This window comes from Eschrichtius robustus, chromosome 4 (assembly GCF_028021215.1).
Source record: "Eschrichtius robustus isolate mEscRob2 chromosome 4, mEscRob2.pri, whole genome shotgun sequence".
Classification (NCBI taxonomy): Eukaryota; Metazoa; Chordata; class Mammalia; order Artiodactyla; family Eschrichtiidae; genus Eschrichtius; species Eschrichtius robustus.
The window spans coordinates 25,744,866-25,766,209 of NC_090827.1; positions in this window are offsets into that span (position 1 = coordinate 25,744,866).

The window sequence follows — 21,344 nt, forward strand, 5'->3', positions numbered from 1 at the left end:
TCGATTACAATGGTTTGTCTGTTCTAAGTGTGCAAGATGTGGTTCCTTCACACATATACATATATCTATTCTTCTTTGGAATCTTTTCCCATGTAGGTTATGACACAATGTTGAGTAGTCTTCTCTTGGTATTCTGTAGGTCTTTGGTGATTATATATTTCACGTGTGTTTGTATATCTCTGTTCACCTCAATATGGTGATGTATCCAATCCTCACAACTTTCCATTTGGCGAACCATAAGTTTTTGTGCTGAATCTGTGATTGCCTTTCTCTGTGGAAATATCTTTGTTGGTATCAAGTTTTAGGTAACACCTATATGTGATATGATAGGATATGTGTCTTTCGCTTTCTCACTTACTCCAAGTGGCGTGATTACTTCTAGACTCATCTATGGTGCTGCAAATGGCATTGTTTTATTTTTTCGCTAGCTCATATTCCATCTGTACATGTCTCAGTTCTTCTTTGTCCACCCATCTGTCGGTGAACTTTTTGGTTACTTCCGTATCTTGGCTATTGTAATACTATGCAATGTAGATTGGCCTGCCTGTGTCTTTCCAATTCTGTCTTCCTAGGTTATAGGTCCAGGTATAGGTCTACTGGATCATATGGTAGCTCAGCGTTAACCTTTTAAAGGCACCTCCATTCTGTTCTCTTTAGTGGCTCTTTGCAGGTTACGTCCCACTTAAAGTTGAGGGTATGCATTTCTCCAGAGCACCTTTAGCATTTATTCTTTGTAGTTTTTTGCTGATGGTTATTCTGACTGGTGTGAGCTGATACCTCTTTGTGGTTGAATTTGCATGTGTCTCATAATCCGTTGCAATTGAGCTTTAAGGCATGTCCCTTTTATTTTTCCAGCTGTGATTACAGCTTAGTTCTTCAAAGTGTTTTCTTAAAATAAGTGTCCCATTTTGAAATATTTTCACCATTACCTTCCTCAAGACATTTTGAGGGCAGGTTTCATTTACAGCCCTGCAGTACTTGTTCATATGAAGTGACCATTAGCCCAGGCTTTAAAGCTGCTTTTGCAGGTAACGGCCAGAGGGTGGCAGCCTTTCTACGTTCCCCACGCTGGTACTTGGGAAACAGACCTACCCGCCAGTGGTGTTCTTCGGTTATAAATTAGAGTAGAATGTGCTCGGATAAACCCACAAATGCTGATGTCTCCTTACATTTGTTGGTTTTTTAAATTTAATTGATATTTTTTACTGGAGTAATATTCCATTGTATACAAGGACCACTTCTTCTTGGTGCATTCCTCTGTTGATGGACATTTTTGTTGCTTCCAAGTGTTGACAATGGTAAAGATTGCTGGCGTACAGGTTTGCCAGCCTGTGACTTTTTGATTCTCATTTTCTCGGGTGATAGGCCCAGCAGATGGTATGCTTGATTCACTGGTAGCTCAATGTTTACCTTTTCAAAGCACCTCCACTGTGTTTTCATTAGTGGCTCTTCCCACGTCCCGCTTAGAGCTGAGGGTACACATTTCTCCACAATCCCTTCAGCATTTATTGTTTGCAGCATTTTTGCTGATGGACATTCTGCCTGGTGTGAGCTGATAGGTTTTTGTAAATTGGGTTTGCATGTCTTTAAAAATTCCTAAAATTTATCATTTTTCCAGGCGTTTTTCTATTCTGGTATAAAAACAAAGTGTGAGTACAATATACCTCTTGAAATTATCTTGTTCAAAGATTGCCCTCTTTTTAATATTCTGGGGGATTTTCGTCCCCAGGGTATTTTTTTGAAGGCAGGTGTCATTTACAGGCCTGCAATGTGTGTCAATATTTAGTAACCATTAGCACTGGGTTTAAGCTGCCGTTGTACGAAACGGCCACAAGGCAGGAGCATTTCTCCATTACCAAATCTGGTTACTAGGGCAGCAGAGCCGTTCTGGAAGTGGTTTTCCTAGCTTCTAAATTTGAATGGAATGTGCCAGGAAAACCCCACATAAGTTTATGTCTCATTACTTCTAGTTTCTTGTTTTAATTTTTTAAGTTGGAGTAATGTTTAGAATGTTGTTTGTCCAAGGTGTACACACTCTGGTTCATCTACTCATTATATATATCTATAGATGTCGAGATCCTCTTCCCATGTAAATTATTACAGAGTGTTCCGTAGACCTCCCTTGCTATATGGTGGGTCTTTTGGATATATGTATATAATATGTATTTGTATACATATGGTAAAGCCAATCTTCATTTATGCAATCCGCCACCTTTCCTTTTAGATAAGCATAGTTTTTTTTCTAAGTCTGTGAGTGCCTTGCTCTGTGGAAATATGTTCATTTGTGTCAGTTATTAGATAACGCCTCTAAGTGACATCATAGAATATAGGTCTCGTGCTTTCTGACTTACCTCATGTTTTGTGATTATCTCCAGGCTCATTTGTGGTGCCTCAAAGAGCAGTGTTTCACTGTTTTCCACGGCTAATATTCCATCGTGTACATGGACAACTTCTTCTTTATCCATTCACCTGTGGATGGACATTTTGGTTGCTTCACTGTCTTGTCTATTGTGAATAAGGCTGCAGTGCAGCTTTTGCAGCCCGGGTCTTCTCGATTCTGGTCTTCTCAGGTGAGAGGCCCAGTGGTGCACCTGCTGGATTGAATGGTACCTCAGTTTTTACTTTCAAACGCAGCTCCTTTCTGTTCTCATCATTGGCTCTTAACCACTTTACATCTCACCAGCAGCTAGAGGGTACACAGTTCTCTAAAACCCCTTCAGCATTTATTGTTTGTAGACTTTTTGCTGATGGTCAGTCGACTGGTGTGAGTTGAAACCTTTTTGTAGATTAGATTGCATGAGTCTAATACTTCTTGAGGTTGAGCTTTTATCCATTTTCCTTTTTTTTAAAACGACGGTGAGTAATATTTACCTCTTCATACTATCTCCTTGAAACATTTGCCTGTTTTGAATTTTTAATCCATTCCCCACCTCAGCACAATGTTGAGGGTAGGTGTCTTTGCAGCCCTGAGTCCTTGTGAATGTTAAGTGACCATTAGCTGTGCTTTAAAAGCCGCTCTTGCGGGAAACGGCCACAAGGCGGCAGCATTTCTCCTTTACCAAATCTGGTCACTAGGGCAACAGAGCCTTAAAGGAAGTCGTGTTCTAGGTTGTAAATTACAATGGAATGGGCCCGGAGAAAGCCTTTTAAAGTGATGTCTCATTACTTCTTGTTTGTATTTTTAATTTAATTTTTAGTTTTTAATCACAGCAAATTTGATTACAATGTTTTGTTTGTTCTAGGTGTGCAAGATGTGGTTCCTTCACACATATACATATATCTATTCTTCTTCGGATCCTTTTCCCATGTAGGTTATGACACAATGTTGAGTAGTCTTCTCTTGGTATTGCGTACGTCTTTGGTGATTATATATTTCACATGTGTTTTTATATGTCTGTTAACCCCAATATAGTAATGTGCCCAGTCCTCACACCTTTCCATTTGGTGAACCATACGTTTTTGTACTGAATCTGTGATTGCCTTCCTCCGTGGATATATCTTCGTTGGTATCAATTCGTAGGTAACACCTGTAACTGATATGGTAGGATATGTGTCTTTTGCTTTGTCACTTACTAAAAGTTGTGTGATTACTTCTAGACTCATCTAGGGTGCTGCAAATGGCATTGTTTCATTTTATCGCCAGCTCATAGTCCATCTGTACATGTAGCAGTTCTTCTGTGTCCACCAATCTGTCGGTGGACTTTTTGGTGACTTCCATATCTTGGCTATTGTAATCCTGTGCAATGCAGATTTGCCTGCCTCTTTCTTTCCAATTCTGTCTTCTTAGGATATAGGTCCAGGAATAAGCCTCTGGATCATACGGTAGCTCAATGTTTACCTTTTAAAGACACCTCCACTCTGTTCTCTTTAGTGGCTCTTTCCAGGTTACATCCCACTTAAAGTTGAGGGTTTGCATTTCTCCACAGCACCTTCAGCATTTCTTCTTTGTAGTTTTTAACTGATGGTTATTCTGACTGGTGTGAGCTGATACGTCTTTGTGGTTGAATTCGCCTGTGTCTCATGATCCGTTTAAACTGAGCTTTAAGGCAGGTCCTTTTCATTTTTCAGGCTGTGAGTATAGCTTAGTTCTTCAAAGTGTTTTCTTAAAGTATGTGTTAAATTTTTTTGGCCATTACCACCCTCAAGACATTTTGCGGTGACCATTAGCACAGGCTTAAACCTGCGTTTGCAGGTAACGGCCAGAAGGCGGCAGTCTTTCTACGTTCCCCACCCTGGTATTAGGGGAACAGACCTTCCGGCCAGTGGTGTTCCTCGGTTATAAATTAGATTGGAATGTGCCTGAATAAACCCACAAATGCTGATGTCTCCTTACTTATGTCTGTCTTTTAAATTTAACTTATACTTATTATTGGAGTAATATTCCATTGTGTACATGGAACAGTTCTTCTTGGTGCATTCCTCTGTTGATGGACATTTTCATTGCTTCCAAATGTTGGCTATGGTAAATATGGCTAGAGTGCAGGATTGCCAGCCTGTGACGTTATGATTCTCATTTTCTCAGGAGATAGGCCCAGCAGCGGGTATGACTGATTGACGGGTAGCTCAATGTTTACCTTTTCAAGGCACTTCCATTGTGTTTTCGTTAGTGGCTCTTACCACGTCCCCATTAGAGCCGAGTGTACGCATTCCTCCACAGTCCCTTCAGCATTTATTTTTTGAAACATTTTTGCTGATGGCCATTGTGACTGCTGTGGGCTGATAGGTTTTTGTAATTTGGGTTTGCATGTCTTTGAAAATTCCTAAAATACATCATTTTCTCACACCTTTTTCTTTTCTCTTAAAAGAAACAACTGTGAGTACAATATACCTCTTGAAATTGTCTTCTTGGAAGGTTGCCCTCTTTTGAAATTTTGGCTCCATTTTTGATCCCAGGATTTATTTGGAGGGCAGGTGTCATTTACAGAATTGGAGGTTGGTGAATATTTGGTGACCTTTAGCAGTGGGTAGAAAGCTGCTGTTGTGGGAAAGGGCCACAAGGAGGCAGCATTTCTCCATTCCCAAATCTGGGTACGAGGGCAGCAGAGCCTTTCCGGAAGTCGTGTTCCTAGGTTGTAAATTAGAATGGAATGTGCCAGGAGAAACACCCATATGTTTAGGTCTCATTACTTCTTGTTTTTGTGAATTTTTTTTAATCGGGGTAAAGACTAGAATATTGTTTGTCCTAGGGGTACACAATCTGGTTCATTTGTACATTATATATGTCTACTCTACAGATCCTCTTCCCATGTAAAATATTACAGAGTGTTCTGTAGACCTCCCTTGCTATATGGTCGGTCTTTTTGAAATATGTATATAATATGTATTTGGGTATGTATAGTAACACTAATCTCATTTATCCGTTCCCCCCACCTTTCCTTTTAGATGAGCATAGTTGGTTTTCTAAGTCTGTGAGTGTCTTTCTCTGTGGAAATATGTTCATTTGTGTCAGTTATTAGAATAACGCCTATAAGGGATATCATAGGCTATAGGTCTTTTGCTTTCCGACTTACCTCATGTTTTGTGATTATCTCCAGGCTCATCTCTGGTGCCTCAAAGAGCAGTGTTTCATTGTTTTCCATGGCTAATATTCCATTGTGTACATGGACTCCTTCTTCTTTATCCATTCACCTGTTGATGGACATTTTGGTTGCTTCCCATCTTGGCTATTTTGAATAAGGCTGCAGTGCAGCTTTTGCAGCCTCTGTCTTTTCGATTCTGGTCTTCTCAGGTGAGAGGCCCAGTGGTGTGCCTGCTGGATTGAATGGTACCTCAGTTTTTACTTTTAAACGCAGTTCCTTTCTGTTCTCATTATTGGCTGTTAACCACTTTACACCTCACCAGCACCTAGAGGTTACACAGTTCTCTACAACCCAATCAGCATTTATTGTTTGTAGACTTTTTGCTGACGGTCAGTCGACACGTGTGAGTTGAAACCTTTTGGTTGATTAGATTGCATGAGTCTAATAATTCCTGAGGTTGAGCTTTTATCCATTTTCCTGTTTTTTTTGTTGAAAGAGAGTGAGGAATACTTACCTCTTCATACTATCTTCTTGAAACATTTGCCTGTTTTGAATTTTGTTGTCCATTCCCTACCTGAGCACAACTTTTGACGGCAAGTGTCCTTTACAGCCCTGAGTCCTTGTGAATTTTAAGTGACCATTAGCTGTGGGTATAAAGCTGCTCTTGCGGGAAACGGCCACAAGGCGGCAGCATTGCTCCTTTACCAAATCTGCTCACTAGGGCCACAGAGCCTTAATGGAAGTCCTGTTCTAGGTTGTAAATGACAATGGAATGGGCCAGGAAAAAGCCCTTTAAGTTTATGTGTCATTACTTCTTGTTCGTATTTTTAACATAAATTTTTATTCTTTATCACAGCAAATTCGATTACAATGGTTTGTCTGTTCTAAGTGTGCAAGATGTGGTTCCTTCACACATATACATATATCTATTCTTCTTTGGAATCTTTTCCCATGTAGGTTATGACACAATGTTGAGTAGTCTTCTCTTGGTATTCTGTAGGTCTTTGGTGATTATATATTTCACGTGTGTTTGTATATCTCTGTTCACCTCAATCTGGTGATGTATCCAATCCTCACAACTTTCCATTTGGCGAACCATAAGTTTTTGTGCTGAATCTGTGATTGCCTTTCTCTGTGGAAATATCTTTGTTGGTATCAAGTTTTAGGTAACACCTATATGTGATATGATAGGATATGTGTCTTTCGCTTTCTCACTTACTCCAAGTGGCGTGATTACTTCTAGACTCATCTATGGTGCTGCAAATGGCATTGTTTTATTTTTTCGCTAGCTCATATTCCATCTGTACATGTCTCAGTTCTTCTTTGTCCACCCATCTGTCGGTGAACTTTTTGGTTACTTCCGTATCTTGGCTATTGTAATACTATGCAATGTAGATTGGCCTGCCTGTGTCTTTCCAATTCTGTCTTCCTAGGTTATAGGTCCAGGTATAGGTCTACTGGATCATATGGTAGCTCAGCGTTAACCTTTTAAAGGCACCTCCATTCTGTTCTCTTTAGTGGCTCTTTGCAGGTTACGTCCCACTTAAAGTTGAGGGTATGCATTTCTCCAGAGCACCTTTAGCATTTATTCTTTGTAGTTTTTTGCTGATGGTTATTCTGACTGGTGTGAGCTGATACCTCTTTGTGGTTGAATTTGCATGTGTCTCATAATCCGTTGCAATTGAGCTTTAAGGCATGTCCCTTTTATTTTTCCAGCTGTGATTACAGCTTAGTTCTTCAAAGTGTTTTCTTAAAATAAGTGTCCCATTTTGAAATATTTTCACCATTACCTTCCTCAAGACATTTTGAGGGCAGGTTTCATTTACAGCCCTGCAGTACTTGTTCATATGAAGTGACCATTAGCCCAGGCTTTAAAGCTGCTTTTGCAGGTAACGGCCAGAGGGTGGCAGCCTTTCTACGTTCCCCACGCTGGTACTTGGGAAACAGACCTACCCGCCAGTGGTGTTCTTCGGTTATAAATTAGAGTAGAATGTGCTCGGATAAACCCACAAATGCTGATGTCTCCTTACATTTGTTGGTTTTTTAAATTTAATTGATATTTTTTACTGGAGTAATATTCCATTGTATACAAGGACCACTTCTTCTTGGTGCATTCCTCTGTTGATGGACATTTTTGTTGCTTCCAAGTGTTGACAATGGTAAAGATTGCTGGCGTACAGGTTTGCCAGCCTGTGACTTTTTGATTCTCATTTTCTCGGGTGATAGGCCCAGCAGATGGTATGCTTGATTCACTGGTAGCTCAATGTTTACCTTTTCAAAGCACCTCCACTGTGTTTTCATTAGTGGCTCTTCCCACGTCCCGCTTAGAGCTGAGGGTACACATTTCTCCACAATCCCTTCAGCATTTATTGTTTGCAGCATTTTTGCTGATGGACATTCTGCCTGGTGTGAGCTGATAGGTTTTTGTAAATTGGGTTTGCATGTCTTTAAAAATTCCTAAAATTTATCATTTTTCCAGGCGTTTTTCTATTCTGGTATAAAAACAAAGTGTGAGTACAATATACCTCTTGAAATTATCTTGTTCAAAGATTGCCCTCTTTTTAATATTCTGGGGGATTTTCGTCCCCAGGGTATTTTTTTGAAGGCAGGTGTCATTTACAGGCCTGCAATGTGTGTCAATATTTAGTAACCATTAGCACTGGGTTTAAGCTGCCGTTGTACGAAACGGCCACAAGGCAGGAGCATTTCTCCATTACCAAATCTGGTTACTAGGGCAGCAGAGCCGTTCTGGAAGTGGTTTTCCTAGCTTCTAAATTTGAATGGAATGTGCCAGGAAAACCCCACATAAGTTTATGTCTCATTACTTCTAGTTTCTTGTTTTAATTTTTTAAATTGGAGTAATGTTTAGAATGTTGTTTGTCCAAGGTGTACACACTCTGGTTCATCTACTCATTATATATATCTATAGATGTCGAGATCCTCTTCCCATGTAAATTATTACAGAGTGTTCCGTAGACCTCCCTTGCTATATGGTGGGTCTTTTGGATATATGTATATAATATGTATTTGTATACATATGGTAAAGCCAATCTTCATTTATGCAATCCGCCACCTTTCCTTTTAGATAAGCATAGTTTTTTTTCTAAGTCTGTGAGTGCCTTGCTCTGTGGAAATATGTTCATTTGTGTCAGTTATTAGATAACGCCTCTAAGTGACATCATAGAATATAGGTCTCGTGCTTTCTGACTTACCTCATGTTTTGTGATTATCTCCAGGCTCATTTGTGGTGCCTCAAAGAGCAGTGTTTCACTGTTTTCCACGGCTAATATTCCATCGTGTACATGGACAACTTCTTCTTTATCCATTCACCTGTGGATGGACATTTTGGTTGCTTCACTGTCTTGTCTATTGTGAATAAGGCTGCAGTGCAGCTTTTGCAGCCCGGGTCTTCTCGATTCTGGTCTTCTCAGGTGAGAGGCCCAGTGGTGCACCTGCTGGATTGAATGGTACCTCAGTTTTTACTTTCAAACGCAGCTCCTTTCTGTTCTCATCATTGGCTCTTAACCACTTTACATCTCACCAGCAGCTAGAGGGTACACAGTTCTCTAAAACCCCTTCAGCATTTATTGTTTGTAGACTTTTTGCTGATGGTCAGTCGACTGGTGTGAGTTGAAACCTTTTTGTAGATTAGATTGCATGAGTCTAATACTTCTTGAGGTTGAGCTTTTATCCATTTTCCTTTTTTTTAAAACGACGGTGAGTAATATTTACCTCTTCATACTATCTCCTTGAAACATTTGCCTGTTTTGAATTTTTAATCCATTCCCCACCTCAGCACAATGTTGAGGGTAGGTGTCTTTGCAGCCCTGAGTCCTTGTGAATGTTAAGTGACCATTAGCTGTGCTTTAAAAGCCGCTCTTGCGGGAAACGGCCACAAGGCGGCAGCATTTCTCCTTTACCAAATCTGGTCACTAGGGCAACAGAGCCTTAAAGGAAGTCGTGTTCTAGGTTGTAAATTACAATGGAATGGGCCCGGAGAAAGCCTTTTAAAGTGATGTCTCATTACTTCTTGTTTGTATTTTTAATTTAATTTTTAGTTTTTAATCACAGCAAATTTGATTACAATGTTTTGTTTGTTCTAGGTGTGCAAGATGTGGTTCCTTCATACATATACATATATCTATTCTTCTTCGGATCCTTTTCCCATGTAGGTTATGACACAATGTTGAGTAGTCTTCTCTTGGTATTGCGTACGTCTTTGGTGATTATATATTTCACATGTGTTTTTATATGTCTGTTAACCCCAATATAGTAATGTGCCCAGTCCTCACACCTTTCCATTTGGTGAACCATACGTTTTTGTACTGAATCTGTGATTGCCTTCCTCCGTGGATATATCTTCGTTGGTATCAATTCGTAGGTAACACCTGTAACTGATATGGTAGGATATGTGTCTTTTGCTTTGTCACTTACTAAAAGTTGTGTGATTACTTCTAGACTCATCTAGGGTGCTGCAAATGGCATTGTTTCATTTTATCGCCAGCTCATAGTCCATCTGTACATGTAGCAGTTCTTCTGTGTCCACCAATCTGTCGGTGGACTTTTTGGTGACTTCCATATCTTGGCTATTGTAATCCTGTGCAATGCAGATTTGCCTGCCTCTTTCTTTCCAATTCTGTCTTCTTAGGATATAGGTCCAGGAATAAGCCTCTGGATCATACGGTAGCTCAATGTTTACCTTTTAAAGACACCTCCACTCTGTTCTCTTTAGTGGCTCTTTCCAGGTTACATCCCACTTAAAGTTGAGGGTTTGCATTTCTCCACAGCACCTTCAGCATTTCTTCTTTGTAGTTTTTAACTGATGGTTATTCTGACTGGTGTGAGCTGATACGTCTTTGTGGTTGAATTCGCCTGTGTCTCATGATCCGTTTAAACTGAGCTTTAAGGCAGGTCCTTTTCATTTTTCAGGCTGTGAGTATAGCTTAGTTCTTCAAAGTGTTTTCTTAAAGTATGTGTTAAATTTTTTTGGCCATTACCACCCTCAAGACATTTTGCGGTGACCATTAGCACAGGCTTAATCCTGCGTTTGCAGGTAACGGCCAGAAGGCGGCAGTCTTTCTACGTTCCCCACCCTGGTATTAGGGGAACAGACCTTCCGGCCAGTGGTGTTCCTCGGTTATAAATTAGATTGGAATGTGCCTGAATAAACCCACAAATGCTGATGTCTCCTTACTTATGTCTGTCTTTTAAATTTAACTTATACTTATTATTGGAGTAATATTCCATTGTGTACATGGAACAGTTCTTCTTGGTGCATTCCTCTGTTGATGGACATTTTCATTGCTTCCAAATGTTGGCTATGGTAAATATGGCTAGAGTGCAGGATTGCCAGCCTGTGACGTTATGATTCTCATTTTCTCAGGAGATAGGCCCAGCAGCGGGTATGACTGATTGACGGGTAGCTCAATGTTTACCTTTTCAAGGCACTTCCATTGTGTTTTCGTTAGTGGCTCTTACCACGTCCCCATTAGAGCCGAGTGTACGCATTCCTCCACAGTCCCTTCAGCATTTATTTTTTGAAACATTTTTGCTGATGGCCATTGTGACTGCTGTGGGCTGATAGGTTTTTGTAATTTGGGTTTGCATGTCTTTGAAAATTCCTAAAATACATCATTTTCTCACACCTTTTTCTTTTCTCTTAAAAGAAAAAACTGTGAGTACAATATACCTCTTGAAATTGTCTTCTTGGAAGGTTGCCCTCTTTTGAAATTTTGGCTCCATTTTTGATCCCAGGATTTATTTGGAGGGCAGGTGTCATTTACAGAATTGGAGGTTGGTGAATATTTGGTGACCTTTAGCAGTGGGTATAAAGCTGCTGTTGTGGGAAAGGGCCACAAGGAGGCAGCATTTCTCCATTCCCAAATCTGGGTACGAGGGCAGCAGAGCCTTTCCGGAAGTCGTGTTCCTGGGTTGTAAATTAGAATGGAATGTGCCAGGAGAAACACCCATATGTTTAGGTCTCATTACTTCTTGTTTTTGTGAATTTTTCTTAATCGGGGTAAAGACTAGAATATTGTTTGTCCTAGGGGTACACAATCTGGTTCATTTGTACATTATATATGTCTACTCTACAGATCCTCTTCCCATGTAAAATATTAAAGGGTGATCTGTAGACCTCCCTTGCTATATGGTCGGTCTTTTTGAAATATGTATATAATATGTATTTGGGTATGTATAGTAACACTAATCTCATTTATCCATTCCCCCCACCTTTCCTTTTAGATGAGCATAGTTGGTTTTCTAAGTCTGTGAGTGTCTTTCTCTGTGGAAATATGTTCATTTGTGTCAGTTATTAGAATAACGCCTATAAGGGATATCATAGGCTATAGGTCTTTTGCTTTCCGACTTACCTCATGTTTTGTGATTATCTCCAGGCTCATCTCTGGTGCCTCAAAGAGCAGTGTTTCATTGTTTTCCATGGCTAATATTCCATTGTGTACATGGACTCCTTCTTCTTTATCCATTCACCTGTTGATGGACATTTTGGTTGCTTCCCATCTTGGCTATTTTGAATAAGGCTGCAGTGCAGCTTTTGCAGCCTCTGTCTTTTCGATTCTGGTCTTCTCAGGTGAGAGGCCCAGTGGTGTGCCTGCTGGATTGAATGGTACCTCAGTTTTTACTTTTAAACGCAGTTCCTTTCTGTTCTCATTATTGGCTGTTAACCACTTTACACCTCACCAGCACCTAGAGGTTACACAGTTCTCTACAACCCAATCAGCATTTATTGTTTGTAGACTTTTTGCTGACGGTCAGTCGACACGTGTGAGTTGAAACCTTTTGGTTGATTAGATTGCATGAGTCTAATAATTCCTGAGGTTGAGCTTTTATCCATTTTCCTGTTTTTTTGTTGAAAGAGAGTGAGGAATACTTACCTCTTCATACTATCTTCTTGAAACATTTGCCTGTTTTGAATTTTGTTGTCCATTCCCTACCTGAGCACAACTTTTGACGGCAAGTGTCCTTTACAGCCCTGAGTCCTTGTGAATTTTAAGTGCCCATTAGCTGTGGGTATAAAGCTGCTCTTGCGGGAAACGGCCACAAGGCGGCAGCATTGCTCCTTTACCAAATCTGCTCACTAGGGCCACAGAGCCTTAATGGAAGTCCTGTTCTAGGTTGTAAATGACAATGGAATGGGCCAGGAAAAAGCCCTTTAAGTTTATGTGTCATTACTTCTTGTTCGTATTTTTAACATAAATTTTTATTCTTTATCACAGCAAATTCGATTACAATGGTTTGTCTGTTCTAAGTGTGCAAGATGTGGTTCCTTCACACATATACATATATCTATTCTTCTTTGGAATCTTTTCCCATGTAGCTTATGACACAATGTTGAGTAGTCTTCTCTTGGTATTCTGTAGGTCTTTGGTGATTATATATTTCACGTGTGTTTGTATATCTCTGTTCACCTCAATCTGGTGATGTATCCAATCCTCACAACTTTCCATTTGGCGAACCATAAGTTTTTGTGCTGAATCTGTGATTGCCTTTCTCTGTGGAAATATCTTTGTTGGTATCAAGTTTTAGGTAACACTTATATGTGATATGATAGGATATGTGTCTTTCGCTTTCTCACTTACTCCAAGTGGCGTGATTACTTCTAGACTCATCTATGGTGCTGCAAATGGCATTGTTTTATTTTTTCGCTAGCTCATATTCCATCTGTACATGTCTCAGTTCTTCTTTGTCCACCCATCTGTCGGTGAACTTTTTGGTTACTTCCGTATCTTGGCTATTGTAATACTATGCAATGTAGATTGGCCTGCCTGTGTCTTTCCAATTCTGTCTTCCTAGGTTATAGGTCCAGGTATAGGTCTACTGGATCATATGGTAGCTCAGCGTTAACCTTTTAAAGGCACCTCCATTCTGTTCTCTTTAGTGGCTCTTTGCAGGTTACGTCCCACTTAAAGTTGAGGGTATGCATTTCTCCAGAGCACCTTTAGCATTTATTCTTTGTAGTTTTTTGCTGATGGTTATTCTGACTGGTGTGAGCTGATACCTCTTTGTGGTTGAATTTGCATGTGTCTCATAATCCGTTGCAATTGAGCTTTAAGGCATGTCCCTTTTATTTTTCCAGCTGTGATTACAGCTTAGTTCTTCAAAGTGTTTTCTTAAAATAAGTGTCCCATTTTGAAATATTTTCACCATTACCTTCCTCAAGACATTTTGAGGGCAGGTTTCATTTACAGCCCTGCAGTACTTGTTCATATGAAGTGACCATTAGCCCAGGCTTTAAAGCTGCTTTTGCAGGTAACGGTCAGAGGGTGGCAGCCTTTCTACGTTCCCCACGCTGGTACTTGGGAAACAGACCTACCCGCCAGTGGTGTTCTTCGGTTATAAATTAGAGTGGAATGTGCTCGGATAAACCCACAAATGCTGATGTCTCCTTACATTTGTTGGTTTTTTAAATTTAATTGATATTTTTTACTGGAGTAATATTCCATTGTATACAAGGACCACTTCTTCTTGGTGCATTCCTCTGTTGATGGACATTTTTGTTGCTTCCAAGTGTTGACAATGGTAAAGATTGCTGGCGTACAGGTTTGCCAGCCTGTGACTTTTTGATTCTCATTTTCTCGGGTGATAGGCCCAGCAGATGGTATGCTTGATTCACTGGTAGCTCAATGTTTACCTTTTCAAAGCACCTCCACTGTGTTTTCATTAGTGGCTCTTCCCACGTCCCGCTTAGAGCTGAGGGTACACATTTCTCCACAATCCCTTCAGCATTTATTGTTTGCAGCATTTTTGCTGATGGACATTCTGCCTGGTGTGAGCTGATAGGTTTTTGTAAATTGGGTTTGCATGTCTTTAAAAATTCCTAAAATTTATCATTTTTCCAGGCGTTTTTCTATTCTGGTATAAAAACAAAGTGTGAGTACAATATACCTCTTGAAATTATCTTGTTCAAAGATTGCCCTCTTTTTAATATTCTGGGGGATTTTCGTCCCCAGGGTACTTTTTTGAAGGCAGGTGTCATTTACAGGCCTGCAATGTGTGTCAATATTTAGTAACCATTAGCACTGGGTTTAAGCTGCCGTTGTACGAAACGGCCACAAGGCAGGAGCATTTCTCCATTACCAAATCTGGTTACTAGGGCAGCAGAGCCGTTCTGGAAGTGGTTTTCCTAGCTTCTAAATTTGAATGGAATGTTCCAGGAAAACCCCACATAAGTTTATGTCTCATTACTTCTAGTTTCTTGTTTTAATTTTTTAAATTGGAGTAATGTTTAGAATGTTGTTTGTCCAAGGTGTACACACTCTGGTTCATCTACTCATTATATATATCTATAGATGTCGAGATCCTCTTCCCATGTAAATTATTACAGAGTGTTCCGTAGACCTCCCTTGCTATATGGTGGGTCTTTTGGATATATGTATATAATATGTATTTGTATACATATGGTAAAGCCAATCTTCATTTATGCAATCCCCCCACCTTTCCTTTTAGATAAGCATAGTTTTTTTTCTAAGTCTGTGAGTGCCTTGCTCTGTGGAAATATGTTCATTTGTGTCAGTTATTAGATAACGCCTCTAAGTGACATCATAGAATATAGGTCTCGTGCTTTCCGACTTACCTCATGTTTTGTGATTATCTCCAGGCTCATTTGTGGTGCCTCAAAGAGCAGTGTTTCACTGTTTTCCACGGCTAATATTCCATCGTGTACATGGACAACTTCTTCTTTATCCATTCACCTGTGGATGGACATTTTGGTTGCTTCACTGTCTTGTCTATTGTGAATAAGGCTGCAGTGCAGCTTTTGCAGCCCGGGTCTTCTCGATTCTGGTCTTCTCAGGTGAGAGGCCCAGTGGTGCACCTGCTGGATTGAATGGTACCTCAGTTTTTACTTTCAAACGCAGCTCCTTTCTGTTCTCATCATTGGCTCTTAACCACTTTACATCTCACCAGCAGCTAGAGGGTACACAGTTCTCTAAAACCCCTTCAGCATTTATTGTTTGTAGACTTTTTGCTGATGGTCAGTCGACTGGTGTGAGTTGAAACCTTTTTGTAGATTAGATTGCATGAGTCTAATACTTCTTGAGGTTGAGCTTTTATCCATTTTCCTTTTTTTTAAAACGACGGTGAGTAATATTTACCTCTTCATACTATCTCCTTGAAACATTTGCCTGTTTTGAATTTTTAATCCATTCCCCACCTCAGCACAATGTTTAGGGTAGGTGTCTTTACAGCCCTGAGTCCTTGTGAATGTTAAGTGACCATTAGCTGTGCTTTAAAAGCCGCTCTTGCGGGAAACGGCCACAAGGCGGCAGCATTTCTCCTTTACCAAATCTGGTCACTAGGGCAACAGAGCCTTAATGGAAGTCGTGTTCTAGGTTGTAAATTACAATGGAATGGGCCCGGAGAAAGCCTTTTAAAGTGATGTCTCATTACTTCTTGTTTGTATTTTTAATTTAATTTTTAGTTTTTAATCACAGCAAATTTGATTACAATGTTTTGTTTGTTCTAGGTGTGCAAGATGTGGTTCTTTCATACATATACATATATCTATTCTTCTTCGGATCCTTTTCCCATGTAGGTTATGACACAATGTTGAGTAGTCTTCTCTTGGTATTGCGTACGTCTTTGGTGATTATATATTTCACATGTGTTTTTATATGTCTGTTAACCCCAATATAGTAATGTGCCCAGTCCTCACACCTTTCCATTTGGTGAACCATACGTTTTTGTACTGAATCTGTGATTGCCTTCCTCCGTGGATATATCTTCGTTGGTATCAATTCGTAGGTAACACCTGTAACTGATATGGTAGGATATGTGTCTTTTGCTTTGTCACTTACTAAAAGTTGTGTGATTACTTCTAGACTCATCTAGGGTGCTGCAAATGGCATTGTTTCATTTTATCGCCAGCTCATAGTCCATCTGTACATGTAGCAGTTCTTCTGTGTCCACCAATCTGTCGGTGGACTTTTTGGTGACTTCCATATCTTGGCTATTGTAATCCTGTGCAATGCAGATTTGCCTGCCTCTTTCTTTCCAATTCTGTCTTCTTAGGTTATAGGTCCAGGAATAAGCCTCTGGATCATACGGTAGCTCAATGTTTACCTTTTAAAGACACCTCCACTCTGTTCTCTTTAGTGGCTCTTTCCAGGTTACATCCCACTTAAAGTTGAGGGTTTGCATTTCTCCACAGCACCTTCAGCATTTCTTCTTTGTAGTTTTTAACTGATGGTTATTCTGACTGGTGTGAGCTGATACGTCTTTGTGGTTGAATTCGCCTGTGTCTCATGATCCGTTTAAACTGAGCTTTAAGGCAGGTCCTTTTCATTTTTCAGGCTGTGAGTATAGCTTAGTTCTTCAAAGTGTTTTCTTAAAGTATGTATTAAATTTTTTTGGCCATTACCACCCTCAAGACATTTTGCGGTGACCATTAGCACAGGCTTAAACCTGCGTTTGCAGGTAACGGCCAGAAGGCGGCAGTCTTTCTACGTTCCCCACCCTGGTATTAGGGGAACAGACCTTCCGGCCAGTGGTGTTCCTCGGTTATAAATTAGATTGGAATGTGCCTGAATAAACCCACAAATGCTGATGTCTCCTTACTTATGTCTGTCTTTTAAATTTAACTTATACTTATTATTGGAGTAATATTCCATTGTGTACATGGAACAGTTCTTCTTGGTGCATTCCTCTGTTGATGGACATTTTCATTGCTTCCAAATGTTGGCTATGGTAAATATGGCTAGAGTGCAGGATTGCCAGCCTGTGACGTTTTGATTCTCATTTTCTCAGGAGATAGGCCCAGCAGCGGGTATGACTGATTGACGGGTAGCTCAATGTTTACCTTTTCAAGGCACTTCCATTGTGTTTTCGTTAGTGGCTCTTACCACGTCCCCATTAGAGCCGAGTGTACGCATTCCTCCCCAGTCCCTTCAGCATTTATTTTTTGAAACATTTTTGCTGATGGCCATTGAGACTGCTGTGGGCTGATAGGTTTTTGTAATTTGGGTTTGCATGTCTTTGAAAATTCCTAAAATACATCATTTTCTCACACCTTTTTCTTTTCTCTTAAAAGAAACAACTGTGAGTACAATATACCTCTTGAAATTGTCTTCTTGGAAGGTTGCCCTCTTTTGAAATTTTGGCTCCATTTTTGATCCCAGGATTTATTTGGAGGGCAGGTGTCATTTACAGAATTGGAGGTTGGTGAATATTTGGTGACCTTTAGCAGTGGGTATAAAGCTGCTGTTGTGGGAAAGGGCCACAAGGAGGCAGCATTTCTCCATTCCCAAATCTGGGTACGAGGGCAGCAGAGCCTTTCCGGAAGTCGTGTTCCTAGGTTGTAAATTAGAATGGACTGTGCCAGGAGAAACACCCATATGTTTAGGTCTCATTACTTCTTGTTTTTGTGATTTTTTTTTTAATCGGGGTAAAGACTAGAATATTGTTTGTCCTAGGGGTACACAATCTGGTTCATTTGTACATTATATATGTCTACTCTACAGATCCTCTTCCCATGTAAAATATTACAGAGTGTTCTGTAGACCTCCCTTGCTATATGGTCGGTCTTTTTGAAATATGTATATAATATGTATTTGGGTATGTATAGTAACACTAATCTCATTTATCCATTCCCCCCACCTTTCCTTTTAGATGAACATAGTTGGTTTTCTAAGTCTGTGAGTGTCTTTCTCTGTGGAAATATGTTCATTTGTGTCAGTTATTAGAATAACGCCTATAAGGGATATCATAGGCTATAGGTCTTTTGCTTTCCGACTTACCTCATGTTTTGTGATTATCTCCAGGCTCATCTCTGGTGCCTCAAAGAGCAGTGTTTCATTGTTTTCCATGGCTAATATTCCATTGTGTACATGGACTCCTTCTTCTTTATCCATTCACCTGTTGATGGACATTTTGGTTGCTTCCCATCTTGGCTATTTTGAATAAGGCTGCAGTGCAGCTTTTGCAGCCTCTGTCTTTTCGATTCTGGTCTTCTCAGGTGAGAGGCCCAGTGGTGTGCCTGCTGGATTGAATGGTACCTCAGTTTTTACTTTTAAACGCAGTTCCTTTCTGTTCTCATTATTGGCTGTTAACCACTTTACACCTCACCAGCACCTAGAGGTTACACAGTTCTCTACAACCCAATCAGCATTTATTGTTTGTAGACTTTTTGCTGACGGTCAGTCGACACGTGTGAGTTGAAACCTTTTGGTTGATTAGATTGCATGAGTCTAATAATTCCTGAGGTTGAGCTTTTATCCATTTTCCTGTTTTTTTGTTGAAAGAGTGAGGAATACTTACCTCTTCATACTATCTTCTTGAAACATTTGCCTGTTTTGAATTTTGTTGTCCATTCCCTACCTGAGCACAACTTTTGATGGCAAGTGTCCTTTACAGCCCTGAGTCCTTGTGAATTTTAAGTGCCCATTAGCTGTGGGTATAAAGCTGCTCTTGCGGGAAACGGCCACAAGGCGGCAGCATTGCTCCTTTACCAAATCTGCTCACTAGGGCCACAGAGCCTTAATGGAAGTCCTGTTCTAGGTTGTAAATGACAATGGAATGGGCCAGGAAAAAGCCCTTTAAGTTTATGTGTCATTACTTCTTGTTCGTATTTTTAACATAAATTTTTATTCTTTATCACAGCAAATTCGATTACAATGGTTTGTCTGTTCTAAGTGTGCAAGATGTGGTTCCTTCACACATATACATATATCTATTCTTCTTTGGAATCTTTTCCCATGTAGGTTATGACACAATGTTGAGTAGTCTTCTCTTGGTATTCTGTAGGTCTTTGGTGATTATATATTTCACGTGTGTTTGTATATCTCTGTTCACCTCAATATGGTGATGTATCCAATCCTCACACCTTTCCATTTGGCGAACCATAAGTTTTTGTGCTGAATCTGTGATTGCCTTTCTCTGTGGAAATATCTTTGTTGGTATCAAGTTTTAGGTAACACCTATATGTGATATGATAGGATATGTGTCTTTCGCTTTCTCACTTACTCCAAGTGGCGTGATTACTTCTAGACTCATCTATGGTGCTGCAAATGGCATTGTTTTATTTTTTCGCTAGCTCATATTCCATCTGTACATGTCTCAGTTCTTCTTTGTCCACCCATCTGTCGGTGGACTTTTTGGTTACTTCCGTATCTTGGCTATTGTAATACTATGCAATGTAGATTGGCCTGCCTGTGTCTTTCCAATTCTGTCTTCCTAGGTTATAGGTCCAGGTATAGGTCTACTGGATCATATGGTAGCTCAGCGTTAACCTTTTAAAGGCACCTCCATTCTGTTCTCTTTAGTGGCTCTTTGCAGGTTACGTCCCACTTAAAGTTGAGGGTATGCATTTCTCCAGAGCACCTTTAGCATTTATTCTTTGTAGTTTTTTGCTGATGGTTATTCTGACTGGTGTGAGCTGATACCTCTTTGTGGTTGAATTTGCATGTGTCTCATAATCCATTGCAATTGAGCTTTAAGGCATGTCCCTTTTATTTTTCCAGCTGTGATTACAGCTTAGTTCTTCAAAGTGTTTTCTTAAAATAAGTGTCCCATTTTGAAATATTTTCACCATTACCTTCCTCAAGACATTTTGAGGGCAGGTTTCATTTACAGCCCTGCAGTACTTGTTCATATGAAGTGACCATTAGCCCAGGCTTTAAAGCTGCTTTTGCAGGTAACGGCCAGAGGGTGGCAGCCTTTCTACGTTCCCCACGCTGGTACTTGGGAAACAGACCTACCCGCCAGTGGTGTTCTTCGGTTATAAATTAGAGTGGAATGTGCTCGGATAAACCCACAAATGCTGATGTCTCCTTACATTTGTTGGTTTTTTAAATTTAATTGATATTTTTTACTGGAGTAATATTCCATTGTATACAAGGACCACTTCTTCTTGGTGCATTCCTCTGTTGATGGACATTTTTGTTGCTTCCAAATGTTGACAATGGTAAAGATTGCTGGCGTACAGGTTTGCCAGCCTGTGACTTTTTGATTCTCATTTTCTCGGGTGATAGGCCCAGCAGATGGTATGCTTGATTCACTGGTAGCTCAATGTTTACCTTTTCAAAGCACCTCCACTGTGTTTTCATTAGTGGCTCTTCCCACGTCCCGCTTAGAGCTGAGGGTACACATTTCTCCACAATCCCTTCAGCATTTATTGTTTGCAGCATTTTTGCTGATGGACATTCTGCCTGGTGTGAGCTGATAGGTTTTTGTAAATTGGGTTTGCATGTCTTTAAAAATTCCTAAAATTTATCATTTTTCCAGGCGTTTTTCTATTCTGGTATAAAAACAAAGTGTGAGTACAATATACCTCTTGAAATTATCTTGTTCAAAGATTGCCCTCTTTTTAATATTCTGGGGGATTTTCGTCCCCAGGGTATTTTTTTGAAGGCAGGTGTCATTTACAGGCCTGCAATGTGTGTCAATATTTAGTAACCATTAGCACTGGGTTTAAGCTGCCGTTGTACGAAACGGCCACAAGGCAGGAGCATTTCTCCATTACCAAATCTGGTTACTAGGGCAGCAGAGCCGTTCTGGAAGTGGTTTTCCTAGCTTCTAAATTTGAATGGAATGTTCCAGGAAAACCCCACATAAGTTTATGTCTCATTACTTCTAGTTTCTTGTTTTAATTTTTTAAATTGGAGTAATGTTTAGAATGTTGTTTGTCCAAGGTGTACACACTCTGGTTCATCTACTCATTATATATATCTATAGATGTCGAGATCCTCTTCCCATGTAAATTATTACAGAGTGTTCCGTAGACCTCCCTTGCTATATGGTGGGTCTTTTGGATATATGTATATAATATGTATTTGTATACATATGGTAAAGCCAATCTTCATTTATGCAATC